This window comes from Notamacropus eugenii, chromosome 2 (genome assembly GCF_028372415.1).
Source record: "Notamacropus eugenii isolate mMacEug1 chromosome 2, mMacEug1.pri_v2, whole genome shotgun sequence".
Lineage (NCBI taxonomy): Eukaryota > Metazoa > Chordata > Mammalia > Diprotodontia > Macropodidae > Notamacropus > Notamacropus eugenii.
The window spans coordinates 446,948,440-446,968,829 of record NC_092873.1 but is presented as its reverse complement, the minus strand read 5'-3'; positions in this window follow the sequence as shown (position 1 = coordinate 446,968,829).

Genomic DNA, 20,390 nt, shown 5'->3' with positions numbered 1-20,390 from the left:
TGAAGCAGCATATGATAAGCCAGGTAAGAGTGGTTAAGCGTTCTGAAGAGGTTGGGACCATTCCTGACAAGAGTGAACAGAGAATACTTCATGCAGAATTTAATGTATAAGCCTGACAAGAAATTAGGACTATAATGTGAATAAATGGAAAATCTGGTGGCGTAGAGGAAAGGTTAGAAGTTATTTCAGATGTTAGAAAAAAGCATGTCTCCTCAAGTTCAAAGATCAACAACTATGTTATTTATAGGAGGCTATTTTATGAGTTTAATAGTACAGAGCTAAGGTAATAGACTTGAACAATGATGGTAGGGTTGGTATATTTAAATTCTAAGTATTGTTTGAGCAGTATTGAGTATAAGAGAAATTTATGCTCCAGCATTCTGCAGTCAGATCCTATTAATGAAGCTTAAGAAAGCATAAACAAGAAAAGAATGAAGTGTGTTCAGAAAACGGAGCACTATAATTTTTCTAAATTAAATGTATGTGTAAGGAAATAGATGGGGATAATTCTGGAAAATCAAGTAAGGAGTAACTTTGGGAAGAGAAGGCTTAAAAGTTTGTACTTAACTCTCTGGACAATGATACTCAGTGGGGAAAAGTTGTTTTTTTTTGTTGTTGTTGTTTTTCAAAGAGTAAAGTTTTTTTTTTTTTAATTTTTTAAAATTTATTTTCAGTGTTCTAAAATCACTACCATACAGCCTATATTTTTTCTTTCCCTCCCTCCCCCTTCCTCGCCCCCCACCTCTCCTTCTCCTTTTTATATTTCATAATAGATAAACAATTCTCAGGATTGACAAGTATCATCTTCCCTTATATGCAGGTAAACAGTTTGCCCAAATTGAGTAACAAGTTTTCTTTTCCCCTATTTACCTTTCCATGCCTCTCTTGAGATCTGCATTTGGAGATCAAATTTTGTATTGAGTTCTGGCCATTTTATCAGGACACTCTAGAAATCGCTTATGTCATTGAATGTCCATCTCTTACCTCAAATATTATGATGAATTTTGCTGGGTAATTGATCCTTGGTTGTACTCCCAGCTCCTTTGCCTTGTGGAATATCATATTCCAATTCCTTCAGTCTTTTAATGTAAAAGTTGCAAGATCCTATGATATCCTTATTGTTGTCCCTTGATATTTGAATGGTTTCTTTCTAGCTGCCTGTAGTATTTTCTCCTTCACTTGATAGTTCTGGAATTTGGTAACAATATTTCTTGGTGTTTTTGGTTTGGGATCCCTTTCTGAAGGTAAACAGTGGATTTCTTTGACTACTATTTTGCCCTCTGGATCTAGTATTTCTGGGCAGTTTTCCTTGATGGTTTCTTGGAAAATATTGTCCAGACTATTTTTTTCATCATGACTTTCTGGTAGGCAAATAATTCTTAAATTTTCTCTCCTGGATCTATTTTCCAGGTGAATTGTTCTTTGAATTAGATAGTTTACATTTTCTTCTATCTTTTCATTCTTTAGATTTTGTTTAACTGATTCTTGATGTCTGATAGAGTCATTAGCTTGTATTTGTCCAACTCTAATTTTCATCAAATTGTTTTCTTCAGTTAACTTTTGCATCCTCTTTTCCATCTGTCCAATTATTCCTTTTAAGGAATTATTTTCTCTAGTTAGTTTTTAAACTTCCTTTTCTATTTGTCCAATTCTCCCAGTTACATTTTGTACTTCCTTCTCCATTTGTCGAATTTTCTCAGTTACATTTTGTACTTCCTTTACCATTTATCCAATTTTCCCAGTTAGGTTTTGTACTTCCTTTTCCATTTGTTCAATTTTCCTTTTTAAAGAGCTGTTCTCTTCAGTGAATTCTTTTTTCATACTTTTAAGATCATTGGCCATTTTTTCTTCTATTTCCTTCTTCAGCTCTTCCCAGCATGCTCTTTGTGCATGTGAGCAGTTCATAATCCCTTCTGAAGTTTCAGGTGGGAGTCCAGTCTCAATGTTGGCCTCTTTGATATTCATGTTTTGGTCCTTGTCTTCCTTTGCTTCTTACTCTTGATGTGGAGACTTTGTGTGTTGTGGCCTCTGGTTCCTTCAGCTAAAAGGTAAAGAAATTGGTATTGAGCTGGCTGGATTGAGAAAGCAGAGGCAGGCTGGATTCCTTTATTTTTCCCCCTGGATTATCCCTGAAGCTAGCTTGTTAAGTGTGGAGGAGGGGTAGTCTGGTCACAGGAGATCTCAGCTGAGGTAGAACAAAGGCAAAGTCAGTGCTTGGTGATCCCTGCTGCCATAATGTCTTCCTGTTTCCCCTGGAGTGCTGAGGCACATGGATCCTGGTGTTGGTTGTGAGGTTCCCCCCCCCCCCCCCCCAGGGCTCTGGTCCTCTGTCACATTAAGAGGAATATTCCTTAGTGATTTTCCTAGCCTCAGGTGTTACAAGACCATTTGCCCCTTCTGTTGATCCCACTGATCCAGGATTTTCCTGGGGAAATATTTCATGGTTCTTTCAAGGTCGACAGGGGGAGGGGGAGAGAGCATTTGCTGATCACTCTGTCATTTTGGCTCCTGGAAGTTCAAATAGATGACTTATACACATTCAATCTGCTGCTAAAAATTCCAGGCATAGCTGCTGCAGAGGTTCCTGGGGCTTTGTCCATGATTCAAACTCACCCAGCTCCACTTGACTCCTGCCCTGAGGTGCTATCCAACTGTGCTGCCTGGGAAAAGTTTTGAAAAGAATATTGGAAGACTTGGAAAAGGGATTTTAAGAAGGTGAATAAATGAAAAACTTATTGAGTTCTTACTATGTTTTAAGTTAAACATATAACTATAAAAATAATATAGTATCTGTGCTCAAGCAAATTACTTATTAATATAGGGAACCAAATACATGGAAGAGTAGTCATTGGCAAGTCATATTTTGTTCTCTGCATTCAGAGAGGAGGTAAGGCAACAGATCAATTTATTGATCCATGCTTTTATGAAATAATAATATTTTCTTTTATTCAATGTACTTTTCAATTTGAATTCTTCCCATCTCACCTCCATTGAGGACACAAGGGGAAAATGTAAATTTCCACTCAAATTATTTTCAAGAAATGAAGAAGAAAGTAAGGATGGAGGGAGGAAAGGTAAAGGAAGAAATAAAAAAAGAAGGGAGGAAAGGAAGAAAGAAAAAAGAAAGAAAGAGAAAAAAAGAAAGTTTAATATGCATTTGAATCCTTCTTTATTGAGAGGGAGGTAGTGTGTTTCACCATGAGAAAGAATATTAATATTGATTTAATTATTGTTCTCAAAGTAAGAGGTAGAATATGTGTATGCATTGTGTATTCATGTGAGAATATGTGTGGGGAGAAAGGCATGACATAACTACGACAAGACTGCTTTGTGGTAGATATGGTGTCACCTAGATTGGGTCAATTGTTATCAATTTAGGGAAAGGTATAAAAGATGATTGGGAGACTGGTTAGGGGGCTTTTTTATAAGTTTAATAGTGCAATGCTGAGATAATAGACTTGAATAATGGTGGTAGGGTTAGTATATTTAAATTCTTAGTATTGTTTGAGCAGTATTGAGTATAAGAGAAATTTCTGCTCCAACATTCTGCAGTCAAGTTCTATTAATGAAGCTTAAGAAAGCATTCACTTATTCTCCTGCCATTTGATGTAGTTAATTCAACTTGAGTTTCTGGTCCCCTAAAATCACAACTATTCAGGTGAGCCATAATCTAGTCACAGCTTCCCTTTCCTGTATTTGTGTAGTAGAGTCCTTGAACCTAAGTGTAGGAATTTATATTAATTCATGTTAAATTTCAGCATATTAGTTTTGACTGATCATAATAGCATTGAATCTTTTTGGATCTTAATTTTGTTTTCTTATAATATATACCACCTTCTAGATTGTTGGTACTTGAGATTTAATAATCATATTTAATGATAAATAACTGAAATAATAAATCAAAAATTAATAAGAGTACATTTAATAAGCATAATTTATGCCTTTATCTAAGTCACTGAAAAAGATGTTATTTTTAATATATGCAGAGGAGAGACCTCTGTTTCATTACATGAGAAATGTTTTTATACATTAACATTAATCTCTGCCTAGTGATTTAATCAGCTTAAAATCTCCTAAGTGTACTATCATCTATCTATCATTTCTTTTTCTTGTCCACAAAGGTAGACAGAGTTCCCATTTGTCTTGCCTCTAAATATTTAAAGACAAAGCAACTTTGAAGCACATAAGTTCAAAGATAAAGGAGAATTAGCAGCAGATTTTGATTCAGAAACAGGGCTCAAAGTACACTTCTACAATTTATTATCTCGGTGAACTTAGAAAAACAATCACTGCTTTCTAAATCTGTTTCCCATTTCTAAATCTGCCATTATGACAACGTTGGCCTAGATGATCTTTGATTTCCTCTTTCAAAAATAACATCCTAAACCTATGAACTCATTCCAACCAAATGTCAGTATTTAGTTGGATTATCTACTTCAAAAGATTATCTTCTCAGTCCCTACCTTTACAATCACCATCACTACTGATACCATCTCTGTAACAGAAAACATAAAATAAAAACAACTATGAAAACCTCTTAGAATTTTAAAATATAAGGAAATGCACATAAGCAGTTCTAAGGCAAGACAGTCTTGGAAAGAAGTCTTGAATAGCTAATATGAGGAGGTGTGAGTGCCTCAGGGATGGAAATTCTTATCATGGAGTTCTATACAAAATTGTGAAGTTTAGTATGAAATCATTGTGAGTTTGGGGGGCTTAAATAATATTTTTTCCAATTGACTATCAATCACTTAGCAATTTTGCGTATTTCCAAACACTTCATTCACATGGCCATATGTGCAGGTGTTAATTTGCAATCTCTTCCTTCAATTTTTTTTGCTTTTTTAGAAGTGTTTGGCCCTGTAAAATTTCCCCTTTACCCCCCATTCGTATCAGGAGCACAGAATCACAGGGCAGGGAGCACCAAATCATTGACAGCAAAGATATTACAAGTAGAATAAGTCATGGACAAAAAAGAAAGAATTTTAATTATCTGTACTACACAAAATCCCACTGCAGCCTTCTATTGCTTCGGAAACGTTAAAAATTGAAATATCATTGGGCGGAGGAGGTGGAGCCAAGATGACAGAGAGAAGTCAAGAAGCTGTGTGAACTCTCTCCAGTTTCCTTCAGAAACACATTAAATAAAGCCTATAAACAAATTCTGAAACAACAGAATCCAAAAAATGATGGAGCAAAACAATTTTTTAGTCCAAGATAGCTTGGAAAGACTTCAGGAAAACTTTCTCTCACTTGGGTAAAAGGACCTTTTTGTAGATGCATGCCCAATTCATTGACATTCTCTTTCTCTGTCCCATTCATGTAAGCATTTAGGGACACAAAATTTCCTCTAAGAACTGCTTTGGCTGCATCCCATACATTTTGGCATTTTTTAAATTGTTATCATTCCTTTTGATGAAATTATTTATTGTGTCTATGATTTGTTGTTGGATCCATTCATCCTTTAGGATTAGATTATTTGGCTTCCAAGTAGTTTTTAGCCTATCTTTTCATGACTCTTTATTACATGTAGTTTGATTGCACCATGATCTGAAAAGCATGCAATTGTTCTGCCTTTCTGCACTGGATTGTGATATCTCTGTGCTCCTGTGTATTGTCAGTTTTTGTGTAGGTTTCATGTACTACTCAGATAAAGGTATAATATTTTCTCTTCCCCTTCAATTTTCTGCAGAGATCAACTATATTTAACTTTTCTAAAATTCTATTCAAATCCTTAAGGAGGTTAAGAAGTTAAATTCATTCTTGTTTACTTTGTGATAAGATTTACCTAGTAATTACAGGGGAAGATTGAGGTCCCCACTACTGTAGTTTTGCTGTTTATTTCTTTTATAACTCACTTAACTTCTACTCTAAGGATTTGGATGCTATACAACTTGGTGCATATATGTTTAGTATTTACATTACTTCATTGTTTGTTTTCTAATCTCTTTTTATTTGGTCTGTTTTTGCTTTTGCTTTGTCTGAGATCAAGATTGCTACTGCTGCTTTTCTTACTTCACCTGAAACAAAATGTATTCTGCTTCAGTCTGTTAACTTTATTCTGTGCATGTCTTTCTACTTCAAATGTATTTCTTGTAAACAGCATATAGGATTCTGATTTTTAATTTACTTTGCTATCTGCTTCCCTTCTATGGGAGAATTCACTCTAAGCAGTCACATTCACGGTTATGATTACTGTGCATTTCCCTCCGTCCTATTTTTTTCCTTGTTTATACTTTTCTCTCTCCTTTCACCCCTGTCCCTCCTCATCAATGTTTTGCTTTTGAACACTGCCTTCCTCCATTTGCCCTCTAAATCATCTCTTCTGAATTTTCTTTCTCCTATCCCCTAACACTTCCTACCTCCCTTCTATCCTCCCTACAATCTACTCCCTTCTTTTTTCTTTCTCCTTTCCCCTCCTACTTCCCCTATAGCTTAAGATAAAAATCTATTCTCAAGTGAATGTGTATGTTATTCCCTTTTTGAGTCAATCCACTTGAGAATAAGGTTCAAATGATGCTCACTTGCCTCCTTCCTTTCTCTCTACTGAAAAATATTTTTGGACCTCTTCATATTATATGATTTACCCTATTTTGTCTCCCCTCTCCTCTTCTCAATCCTTTCTTCAGCCCTTATATTTTTAACATCTTCACATCAAAATCAACTTATACCCACTACTTCTGTCTATGTATACTCCTTCTAACTGCCCTAATAAAAATAGAGTTATCAAGAGTTAGAAGTATCATCTTTCCCTGAAGGGATGTAAACATTTTAACCTTGTTGAATAAAATGTTCCCTCTTTCCTGTTTACTTTTTTATGCTTCTCTTGAGTATTGTATTTGAAGATTGAATTTTCTGTTCAATCCTGGTGTTTTCATTAGGAATTATTGAAATTCCCTTATTTCATTGAATGTCCATTTTTCCCCTGAAAGATTATGCTCCGTTTTGCTGTGTATTTCATTCTTGGCCCTAATCCAAGTCCCTTTTCTTTCCAGAAAATCGTGTTCAAGGCCTCTGATACCTTAATGTAGAATCTGCTCAATCCTCTGTAATCATAACTGTGGTTCCATTATATTTGAATTATTTCTTACTGGCTGCATGCAGTATTTTCTCTTTGATCTTATAATTCTCGGATTTGGCTACAATATCCCTTGGTGCTTTCATTTTGGTTCTCTTTCAAGAGGTGATTGATGGATTATTTCCATGACTATTTTGCCCTCTGGTTCTAGGATATCAAAACAGTTTTCCTCGATAATTTGTTGAAAGGTGGTGTCCAGGCTCTTTTTTTGATTGTGGCTTTGTTAGACTAATAATTCTTAAATTATACTTCCTGGATCTATTTTCCAGGTCAGTTGTTTTTCCAAAGAATTCTTTTAAATTTTATGCTACTTTTTCATCCTTTCAATTGTGTTTGACTGATTCTTGATGCCTGATAGAATCATTAACTTCCACTTGCACAATTCTAATTTTTGAGGTATTATTTTCATTAGTCAGCTTTTGTACCTCCTTTTTCATCTGGCCAATTCAACTTTGTTAGACTGGGTGGAGCCAAGATGATGGAGTAGAAGGATGGACCGACCCCAACTCTCCCCCCTTAACCTATAAAATACCTGTAAAAATGACTCCAAACAAATTCTAGAGCAGAAGAAGTCACAAAATGATAGAGTGAAACAGATTTTAAGCCCAAGACCTCCTGGAAGGCTGACAGGAAAGGTCGATGGCACTGGACTCAGAGCTGAACACAGCACAGTGTGGTCAATACAGCACAGACAGGACTGCAGTAGGTTTCAGGGAAAGGAATCATGGGTAGTAGCTGTGGTCCCAAGATTTCTCAACCCACAAATGACAAAGAAATCTTCAAAGGTCAATAAGAAAACTCTTCCACCTGGGTGAGAGGGGAGTGAGGTCTGACTCCAGCCCTGGTCCTAGGGCAGCAACAACCAGCCACTGTGACTGCAGCAGCAGTGTCCAATTTTAGAGTTCTCCACCTACAGATCATGGGGGAACCGAGCACGGTTCTCAGTTCTGAATGATCTCAGTCCTGAATGGTGAAGCTGGGGTAAGGAGGAGTGCTGTCATGGTGGAGCTGGTAGCAGCTATGGAGAGGCAACTCTACTTGCAGTTTCAGGGCAGAAAAGTGTGCTTGTGGTTGCTCCCAGAACACAGCACAGGCCAGGAAAAGAGTAAACTCCTCTCCTTTCATTGTGCCACTTTGGAGAAACTGAGAAGTTACAGGATCCTAGAGACATCTCAGAGCACAGCTGCACAAAACCTCTGAAGTCTAGGGTAGTATACCTTCTACTTGACAAAAGACTCAAAAAGTCAGACAACTGGCTGAGGAAATGCCCCAAAAAGGGGAAAAATAAGACAATAGAAGGTTACTTTCTTGATAAAAAGGTATTTTCTTCCATCCTTTCTGGTGAGAAAGAGCAAAGCTACCATCAGAGGAAGACATCAAAGTCAATTCTTCTACATGAAAAACCTCCAAAAACAAGTATGCAATGGTCTAGGCCATGGAAAAGATCAAATAGGATCTTAAAAATCAAGTAAGAGAGGAGGAGGAAAAATTGGGAAGAGAAATGAGAAAGATGCAAGAAAATCATGTAAAATGAGTCAACAACTTGCTACAGGATACCCAAAGAAATACTGAAGAAAATAACACCTTAAAAATAGACTAACTCAAATGGCAAAAGAGGTGAAAAAGCCAATGAGGAGAAGAATACCTTAAAAAGCAGAATTAGCTGAGTAGAAAAGGAGGTTCAAAAGCTCACTGAAGAAAATAGTTATTTTGCCCTGCTGTGACAGGGCTGAGCAAGAAGCCCCAGGCTGTCTGAGGCAGCAGCCCCCACCACAGAATTATGGGCATATAATCCCAGGATGGGCCTCCAGTGCAACCAAACAAGTGAGAGCTGTGGAGCCCCAGGTATCTGCAGCAGCTTCTGAGACTATCAGCCCACAGATTAAATGTCTGCAAGTCACCTACTTGAACTTCTTGGAACCAAGATCATGGAGTGATTGGGAAATGCTCTACTCCTCCCCTTGTTGACCTTAAAAGACCCATAAAATAGTTCCCCAGAAAAAAAAACAAAACAAAACAAAACCTTGAACAGTGGTCTAAGTTGAAGGGGCAAACAGTCACTTAGCATGTGAGGCTAGGAAAAATTTCTAAGGAGGGTCCCTCTTGCTGTGACTGAAGGGAACCACCAAAGGATTGGAGCTATATTAGACAGCCCCACCTCAGCAATCTGGGAGTAGATCCTTAGCCCCAGGGGTGTGGAGCCCACAACCACCAACACCAGGACCCCAGTCATGCCTCAGCACCTCGGGGAACTGGGAAGACACTAGCATAGATGGGATCACCAACCACTGAGCTTGCCTATGCTCTAACTCAGCAGAGGAGACTTGCTGTAGCCAGACCACCCTTTCCCCTCACTTAACAAAGATAGGTCCAGGACAACTCTGGGGAAACCCAGAATGACTTCACCTGGCCTCTGCTTTCTCACACCAGCCAGATCAGCACCAGGTAAGCTACAGTATTTTAGTTTCTAGCAGAAAGAACCAGAGGCCACAATACACAAAGCCATTGCACGAGGCCAATTCATATTCCCCTTTGAGGTTTTCTATATAGGCATTATGACATTTTTGTCCTCTTCTAAGGTTGTGTTTGGATCTTTCCTGTCACCATAATAATATTCTATGGTCAAGGTTCTCTTTTCTTCTTTCTCATTTTTTTTTTTTTTGCCTTTTTCATGGCTTTTAAGTTGAGCTTTATTCCTGGGAGACAGGAGAGAATGTTCTAAGATTCTTGTCCTAGAAGTCAAGGGGCCTGGTCACTGACTTTTGTGTGGGACCCTCAGGGACTGGTGGCTTCATCACTGCACTGGAGAGGCCTGGCTCAGTCATACCTGTTGCTGCCTGGTTTCCAGGGCTAACAATTTACCTTCTGGGCTGGAGTTAAAGGTCTGACACATGGCCTGCTATGCCGCTGGCCTGCTGAACCAGTGCTGAGAGGTCTGAGTTGCTGATTTGTGCTATCCCTAAAAGCCTCTTGCTGACTTGCCCAAACACCATCTGCACTGGGCTATGCTTCCCCTTATAGACAAATAGGAAAGACCTATCCTGAAGTCCTTCTAAGTTTTCTTAAGATGGAAAATTGTTAACTTCATCTTTTATTTTTAAATTCAATCATTCACTTGGAGGCTTGATTTAATCTTGTTACTGAGGGAGTTTAGGGTATCAAAAGCTAACTAAAGACACAAGTGGTAGAAAACTAAAAAAAAAAAAAACTAAATTGATAATAAAGAAGTCACCTATAAACTAAAAACAATCAAAGGAACTAAGACTAAAACCAAGAATCACCTACCCAGCAAAATTGAGTATAGTACTTCATGGGAAAAATGATCTTTCAATGAAATAGAGGACTTTTAAGTATTCTTGATAAAAAGACCAGAGCTGAACAGAATATTTGACTTTCAAATGCAAGATTCAAGAGATGCATGGAAAGGTAAACAGGAAAGAAAAATCATAAGGGACTTACTAAAGTGGAACTGTTTATATTCCTACATGGAAAGACAATATTTGTAACTTTTCAAACTTTTTTCAATATCTAGGTATTTGATAGGATCATACACACACACACACACACACATACAAATACATATATGTATATATATATATATATATATATATATATATATATATATATATATATATATATATATATATATATATATATATATATATATATATATATATATATATATATATATATATAGAAAGAGACAGAGAGACAGAGAGACAGAGACAGAAACAGAGAGACAGAGACAGAGATCACTAGGTGAGTTGAATAGGAAGGGATCATATCTAAAAAATGATATTAAGGGATGAGAGAGGAATAAATTGGGAGGAGAAAGGGAGAAATTGAATGGGGCAAATTATCTCTCATAGAAGAGGCAAGAAAAACACTTTGCAATGGAGGGAAAAAGGAGGGAGGTGAGAGGGAAAACGTGAAGCTTACTCTCATCAAATTTGACTCAAAGAATGAATAAAATACACACTCATTTTGGTTTGAAAACCTATCTTACAATACAGGAAAATGGGGGAGAAGGGAATAAGCAGGGTGGGGAGGATGATGAAAGTGAGGGCAAAGGGAGGAGGGCACAATTAGAAGTCAACACTCTTGGGGAGGGACAAGGTCAAAAGAGAGAATAGAAGAAATGGGGCGGGGCAGGATAGGGTGGAGGGAAATATAATTAGTCTTGCACAACATGACTATTATGGAAGTCACTTGTAAAACTACACTTATATAGCCTATATTGAATTGCTTGCCTTCTCAGTCTGGATGAGTGGGGAAGGAGGAAGGAAAAGAAGTTAGAACTCAAAGTTTTAGGAACAATTGCTTAGTATTGTTCTTGCATACAACTGGGAAACAAGAAATACAGGTAATCAGGTATAGAAACTTATCTTGCCCTACAGGACAAAAGAGAAGATGAGGATAAGGGAAAGGAGGGATTTTAGAAGGGAGGGCAGATTGGTGGTAGGGGTAACTAGAATGTTTGGCACTTTAGGGTGGGGGAAGGGGGTAGATGGGGAGAAAATATGGAACTCAAAATATTGTGGAAATAAATTTTGAAAACTTAAAATAAATTAATTAAAAAAAGAAAAACATTCCAGGCATGAGGCTGGGGGCAGGGGGGTAGGAGTGAGGTGGATTGCAAAAAAGCATGATGGAACCTGGTACTATAATCACAGAGAAAATAGCTACCATTAAAATGCCTGACACTGAGGAAGTTTGTCAGATAAATCTTTGTTTTCTGGACTGAAAAGGACTAGTCTGAAGAGTTTAACATCATCAGGGTTCTGAAGCAAGAGGTTTATTTTCATAAAAGCAAATGACCTTTTGAAAATGACAAAGGGTAGAGGGGATGTGGAAAGATAGGGACACTAAGAGATAGAGAAGGAGGGAAAAGGAAGGAAGTCAGGAACAAAAGGAAGTAGAAGGGAGGGAAGAAAAAAGGAAAGGTGAGAGAGACAACAGGAGGGAGGGAGGAGGGAGGAAAGGAAGACATAAGGAATTAAATAGTTATTAAGCACTTATGTCCCAGGTACTGAGTTAAGTTTGCAAATGTTTTTCCTTTGACTCTCATTATAACTCTTGAACATAGGTGCTATAATTATCCCCATTTTTCAGTTCAGGGAACTGAGGCAGACATAGATCATCAAGTGATTTGCCCAGGATCACACAGTAAGTGTTTGATGTCAGATGCAAAGTCCTTTTTATAATCTGACTCTGTGTGTGTGTGTGTGTGTCACATACAGAAAAACATATTTATTTATTATTTAAAATATAACTCGTTGCCTAGCACTTGATCTACTTCCTCATCTAACTTCTTGGAATGTAGGAGGAAAAGCATTGACCTGGGATTCAGGAAGATTTCAACCTCACTTCCAAGTCTTACTAGTCTGTATTTTATGACATGTCAAAGCTTCTTTAGGTCTCAATTTACTCATCTATTAAACTGATATAATTATGCCATGTATATTCCAGAGCTGTGATAGTTAAATGAGTGTACATGTACATATATGTATATATAGATATGTATATATTTAGGTAAATATATAATGTTATTTGTAACATGATTTTGTTACATTATGTATGGTATATGAACATACATATACGGGTACATACACTCACTTGACTTTGAAACATTACAATATTACATAAAGTCGGAAATTGTTTTTACTGTATTAGCTCCATGTAATACTTGAGAACATTGGGTTTCAGATAAATTAACTTGCCAACAGTAACACAACTATTAATATATCAAGACACATAGTGAACTTAGATCTTTCTGATTTTAAGTTTATCACTCTAACAATAACATCACACAACCACAAACCCACATAAGTTATTAAATGGTCAAACAAAGAAAGTTGTATTTTGATTGCATCAAGGTCTATTTATTTTCAGAATGGGGAAAAATCTGCCTGAATTATCAGATGTTTAAAGCTTTGTCTATACATGTGATCCAAATTTACTAACATTAACTTTAAAATAAATATTGAATTTTCAATGTCTGAGCACAAGTGAAATACATCATTCACTTGTTTCATATTTGTTTTTAAATACATTTATTTAAAATAATTATTACACTAATTAACTTAATCTGAAAATAAATATATTTACTATAACCACCAGTATTAGACCTACAATGTGCTTTTTCTTCAGTCACCAAAAAGTGAATTTTGCTACTACAAAAATTACATAGAAACTTTAATATCTCGAGTTTTGATTTTAGATTTAAAGAAAAATTGTCCACTTCCTCCTGAGCCATTCTTTCCCAATATTCATCTTTCTAGGAGTCTCAACTGATAAAGTACATATAGACATTATTATTAAAAATATTTTTTAAAATATTGATATTTTGTTTTCCCCATCAGTAGTAAAACTGGTACTTTTTTCCAACTATGGGTAGATTTTTAAGGAATCTTCCAGTTTTCTTGAAAATGGATAGCTAGATAACTTCACTTTAAATTCTCTATCAATAAACTACTTCTAAAAAGTCTTATGGAACAGAAAGTGACCCAAAAAGCAATTAGTGACCATCTAATGGAGTTGTTTGAACTCTTTACGTAATACTGACCTCTTGTGAATAAGAAAGAAGTGAAAGGTAGATAATGTATGTGTCAATACAGAGCCTCTTTGGGTGGCAGAGATTGGAAGGAAAAGAGAATAAGAAAAATACAGTCAAAAAGAGCATACTGAGCACTTAGTTAAAATGTTTGGTGTCTTATCAAACTTCTGTTGTTCTAGTTTGTCAATAGATTAACTAAAACCTTTTTAATTGTTGTATATCGCTTGGAAATTATTTGAGTGACAAGAGAATCCACTTAGCATTTGCAGAAAGTTGAGGTCAAGGAATCTAATAGTAAATTCCAATGAATAAGCAGTTTCTTCTAATCCAATCTATTCCTAGTACATAATAACTTTAGCCAGATTGAGCTATGATTCTTTGTAACACAGAATTAAACCACTGTTCTTTAATACTATTAGGGTGGGAAAAAATCCCGTTATGCATTTAAACATTTTAAAGACACATGCAACAATAATGAGCACATATTTGGCAGAATGCAAAAGGGGTTGGATTGTCAGGTCTCGATATTTAGGATTAGTGTATACACCAAGTACAAGACTCATAGAAAAATTCCAGATTCCCTTAATAATCAGTTCATTAAATAGATAAATAATCCTTAAAAGCAAGGATGTTGACAGAAATTCATAAAACATAAATCTGGAATTTTACCATTTGCCATGTTGAATGAGTTACTTGTCAACTGATATGTAACTTAATTCAATTAGAAAAAATATATCCAGTGGTGGAGTTACTTACAACCTGACATGCTCTAGGTTAGATTTTGTTGGTTATATTAACTAAAAAACAATCACACAAATTGTAGCAAGATACTTCTCATGATCATTCTGTTATATTGAGCTGAAGACTCATGTTTCTTTCCCCTTTTCCTGCTGAATATCTTTTAAAGTGTTATTCATACCTACAATTCTTCATTATTCTATTATGTGGATATTGTAGTTTTTTGCTTGTTTTTAGTTTATAGGTGACCTCTTTATTATCAATTTAGTTTTTTTTTTTTTATTAGTTTTCTACCACTTGTGTCTTTAGTTAGCTTTTGATATCTTAAACTTCCTTCATGGCAGGCTTGCTACTCCTTTGATTTTGGAGCCAAAGCATTCTCTTGTTTAACTTCACACTTCTTGCTTTGTCTTCACTATATTTTCACTTCTTCTCAGTCCTAAAATCTTGGTTTGCTTCATAGGTCAGTTCTTAGTATAGTTATTTTTCTCTCTCAGTGTTCTCTCTCTTGGCTAGATCACATTTACTCTCATGGCCTCAACTAACAACTACTCTGCAGACACATACCAAATTTTTTGCTCCAGATTCACATCTCCAATAGCAAAAGAATGAATAGAGCATTTGTTGAACATATTATATGCAAAGCACTAGCAATAAAAATAGAAAAATAAGAGATTCTCAATTCTCAAGGAGCTCACATTCTGGTATGTGAGACTACTCATGAAGGTTTCAGCAACAAGTCAGATGGAAAAATGTCATGGTCTTTAGGATGCTATGTCAAAGCAGATATTAATAATTCTTTGGTATTATTTCCACTTATACAATCTTATCAATTCTTGGTGTTGAACTGTTTGACCATGCCAAGGACTTCATTGCAATAACTTTCCTTTATTCAATAAATGTGACTGCAGAACCTATAGAAATAGTTGCCAGATTGCAACTCTATAAGTGTTATAGTGAAGAATAATGTCTGAGGGCTGGAAGCAGTGCTATACCCAAGACTCTCAGGTTCAGTGTCTTGGATGATTATTGCGGTTTGACTTATATGGCTCATTCATGCTGCCTCTTGTCTCCCCTTCAAGTTCCTTTGCTTCTTCAACTAAGCTGGTTTGCCTGTACTTTGTGTAGGAGTTGGTTGACAGTTGGTGGCAATGACTGGATCTTTGCCTACAGGAGTTGTTTTCCATGGACGATGACTATGAGGGTTGACCTGGAGGCAGGACTAGTGATCTGTGGGGCACTGCCACTCCCAAAGCTCCTGTGCCTGTTTTCTTATTAATGGCAATTACTCAGCAGTTGTTACTGTTAGTAATAATGAAGGTGATCCTTAATCTACAATGATTTCAAGCCTCAATAATGGTCAGCTGGTGTTGCTGATGATGATAAGAAAGGTGAACTCCCTTTCCACCACACTGTGGTGATAGTCTAATTGCCTAGTATATTTCACCTCTTGTCACTCTCAGTGTGGATTGGTGCTTCATTTAGGCTACCTTTCTCTGACCAACAAGGTATTTTCACCGTGACATTTTACTGAATGCTCAAACTAAACATGTCCTTTTCTCTATTAAAAATCATCATTAGTTCTTCCTTGCTTTATAATATTCAGACTTCTTTCCCTGACATTCAAACACTTCCAGAAGCTGGTACCACTCTGCTTTTTATAGCTTTACCCCCAGTTACTACCCTCCATAAATTCTATATTCTAAGAACACTTGATTACCCACCCCCAAGCAACAGTACATTTTTTGCATTTCCTAACATTTTTAGCTATATTTAGAATGTACCCATTAGGCAGATAGGAAGATAGAGCACTGGGCTTAAAGTCAAGAAGACCTGAATTTAAATTCTACCTCAGGCACTTATTTGCTATGTGACTCTGAGCCCATTCTGTACATTAGTTTCCTTTTCTGTAAAATGATGGCATAATAGTATGGAAAGTAGTTAAATGTTATTTTCCAGTTGTTTTTGGTTGAGCCAATGGCAACTACTTGGAAAATATTTCTCATCCACAAAGGATATTTTTGTGTTTCTAAGAATAGTTTAAATATTATAATAAAACATCTAGGTATAGTTTCTCTCTAGAGATGAACATTGGGGAATAAAACTGCACAGTAAGTTAGGAGTTTGACTTTCTATTACTCACTGAGGCACCAAACCTATATTACTTGGAGTTATTGATTTAACCATGTTGGGCTTCAGTTTTCTTCTCTGCAAATTTATAGTTGAAATAGATGATCTCAGTTAAGTCTCTTCTGGCTCTATGATTTTTGTAATTCCTTGAAAGAACTATAAAAATTTTTGCTCCCCCAAGATCACTAAATATTTCCTACTGATGTTTTAGTGATTTGGCAACCAGAATAGTTGTGGTGGTCAGCCTATTGTTGATGACATACTTTTTTTTACTACCTTAAAATGATAAAGAGATGACCTTCTTAATTATTATTGATCCACCTATAATGTTTAAATTTATTTTAGATTTAATATTATGCCAATTATACTACCAAGAGGATGCTTTAGAAATGTAGAAAATAATAACAAAATTTATTTGGAGAAAGAAGACATAAATAATATCAAGGAAAGTAATGTGAGAAATTTAGAATGAAGGTGCAATAGCAGTGATAGTTGTCAAAATTTATTATAAAATAGTGATAATCAAAATGGTTTTGCAGTAGCTAAAATTACTAGATCAGAGGAAGAGACCAAATGAGAAAAAAAATCAGAAACAAAATAACTTTAAAAATAAAGATAAATTACCTAGAAAAAAGTCTTTTTGGCAAATATTCATGGAAAAACTAGAAAGTAGTTTAGCAGAAATTAGTTTTCACATCAATAACTCATACTACATCTCACAATAAATTCAGAAATATTATGGGAACTGAACATTAAATATCATGCTATTTAAAATATAAACAAATCATATCAGGTAGTTTTCATAGGTTTGTCCAAGGGGTATTTCTTAACCAAAATCTTGAGGAAATTACATAAGATAAATTCAATTATGTAAAATTTAAGAACCTAAAACACTAAACATAATCTAGATCATCAGTTAGGGAATAGTTAAATAGGTTTTAATAGCAGAATATAATGCACAATTACTATGCTTTAAGAAATAAGAATGTAATAAGTACCAAGAAATATGGGAAAACTCGTAAGAATTGAATCAAAGTAAAAAGATCTAAGAAACCAAGATATAGACATATGACAATAATGTAAATGGAAAGAACAACAATATCTAAATAATTAATAGTGAATGTGGCAAAATTATGACAAATATTAACTAGGAAGAAGAAATATAAGAAGGCATCTCACCTGCTTCTTTGCAGACATGGAGAAAAATGGAACTATGCTTAGTGTTCAGCTCTAATATTGTGTTCATTTTTGATAACTTTTCCTCTCCTTAATTTTTTTTGTCATATAGGATGGATCTTTGTTAGGGGAGAGAGGAATAATGTATTGGGAAATGTATGTGATATCAAAATAATGATGTGAATATCATAAAAAAAACTTCATATATAGATGGATAGTCCACCCTTCCTGGAGAACATTGCAAAATGAAATTAATAACATTTCTTTTTCTGAACTCCAAGTATTGAATGTTTCACTAAATATATGTGGGAATAAAACCCTTTTTAAGAAAATATATTTATTTTTAGTTTTCAACACTCACTTTTATAAGATTTTGAGTTCCAAATATTTCCCCTTCCCCAAGATGACATGCAATCTGAAATAGATTATAATATTAAACATATTTCCACCTTAGTCATGTTGTGAAAGAAGAGTGAAAACAAAAGGGGAAACCATGAGAAAGAAAATAAAACTAAAAACAGAGAGAAAATAATATGCATTCAGACTCCATAATTCTTTCTCTGGATGTGAATAGCATTTTCCATCATGAGTCTTTTGGAGTTGTCTTAGACCATTATATTGCTGAGAAGGGATAATTCTATCAAATTTGGTCATACTATAATGTTGCTATTACTCTGTACAGTGTTCTTCTGGTTCTGTTCCCCTCATTCATCATCAGTTAATATAAGTCTTTCCAGATTTTTCTGAAGTTCTCCTCTTCCTCCATTTTTTATAGCACAATAATATTCCATTACATTCATATACCACAGTACGTTCAGCATTCTCCAACTGATGGACATTCCCTCAATTTCCAATTCTTTGCCACCACAAAAAGAGCTGCTATAAATATTTTTGTACATGTGAATCCTTTACCCATTTGTATAATCTCTTTGGTATACAGCCCTAGAAGTGGTATTTCTGAGTCAAAGGGTATGCACAGTTTTATAACCCTTTGGGCATAGTTCCACACTGCTCTCCAAAATGGTTTAGTTGATCTTTCATTTAGCCAATTACTAATTGTTCTATAACTGTACCAAAGCAATGGAGAAACTTATTCATATTATCAAGACTCACTACATGAATTTTACTAGCATTGCATGGGAAACTCTTATTTGATCATACATTGCAATTTGGAAATAGATCAATGAGGCACTCTAGGTTTTATTCTCAAGGTCCTTACAAAATATAAAATTATTCATTTGAATTGGAAATTGATACAATCTTTACAAAATCCAAAACGGACTACTCAAAATATGAAAGCATTAGAAACTTAAGACCTCATTTTATCTTTTTCTGCCTCCTATATCCTATATTTTCATCAAATAGTGTGTAGAAAGTGATTCAACTGTATAAGGGTCCTCTCATCAAGCTCCATTACATAGTGGTTAATCCCCCTATTGTGTAGGAAATGGAAAATACGTAGATTTACTGGTCAACTACACAGACCTATATATTATCCTTCAAAACTGTAGTAGAGATGATAATAGTGTGTTACTAGAAGAAGAGAAGAGAATCCTTGCTAAATAGGAAATTTATATGTTTTTCATGTTATGAGGGAGAGTCAATGATTCAGGAAAATTACAGCAAATCACTGAACTACTTTAGAAATGTGAACAAAAATGTTTCTAATTTTACATTGTAGAAAAACTCAAATATTAGGCCATAGTATTTAGAATGTGAAGTAATCTGTACTTTTGCTCCATTCTCTGATTTTAATAATGTACTGAACCCCCAAGTACATTAACGCCTTCCAATGATGCATATTAGACGCTCATTTATGACTTACAATATTGGAGAATTATCTGGGGTCGTGGTGGTTGAAATCATGTGCTTATGGCCACATAACTAGAATGTTAGAGGCAGGATATGAACCCAAATCCTCATCTGAATTCAACACTTCATTTGCTATTTCACTCTGGCTTTCTATAGGTTAATGGTATCTTAGCAAAATAAAAAAAAATCATCTGACATTCTCCTTTACTGATGTAAATTTCTGAAATTCTAATTTTGGTCCATTCTTATCAAATATGTGTTTGTGTGTGTGTGTGTGTGTTAGAGGGGAGTAAGAATGTGACTATATATGTATAGATACCATGTAGATATATGTAAGTGGGAAGAGAGAGAAACAGAGAGAGAGAAAGAGAGAGAGAGAGAGAGAGAGAGAGAGAGGGAGGGAGAGACAGGTAACCATTTTATTAATATCTGAGTTTTCTGGGAAAGCTATTCATGGAAGCCTTTGATTTTGTTTTTATTAGTATTTTAAGATACTCTTCATTTCAAATGGAGGCAGTTGCTTTCCAGAGGCAGTACTTGAGGGAATAGCCATAATATATTAAAACAAAAGAATTACATAGGGCTTTGTTTCATAGGTTCCTTCTGATATTAAGGTAATAGAAAGTCTATAGTGACCCAGTTCATCTTTTAAAACTTTCCCCTTAGAAAATATAGTGTGTATTTTTGATAATATTCCATGATCATATTGGAAAAGTGGCCTCCTGAAATGGCTTTCTATTTGAAGCTCATTTAGGGAAAGAGAATCCATCACTCTAACCATTTTTCTTCTTCATCATTTTGAGAAGTGCAGTAGGAGATTGCTGATTAATGTGTCGAAGACATGTGGAAACACACTTTAAGTCTTTGCTTTCTGAATGATCACAGGTTGACAGCTTTGTC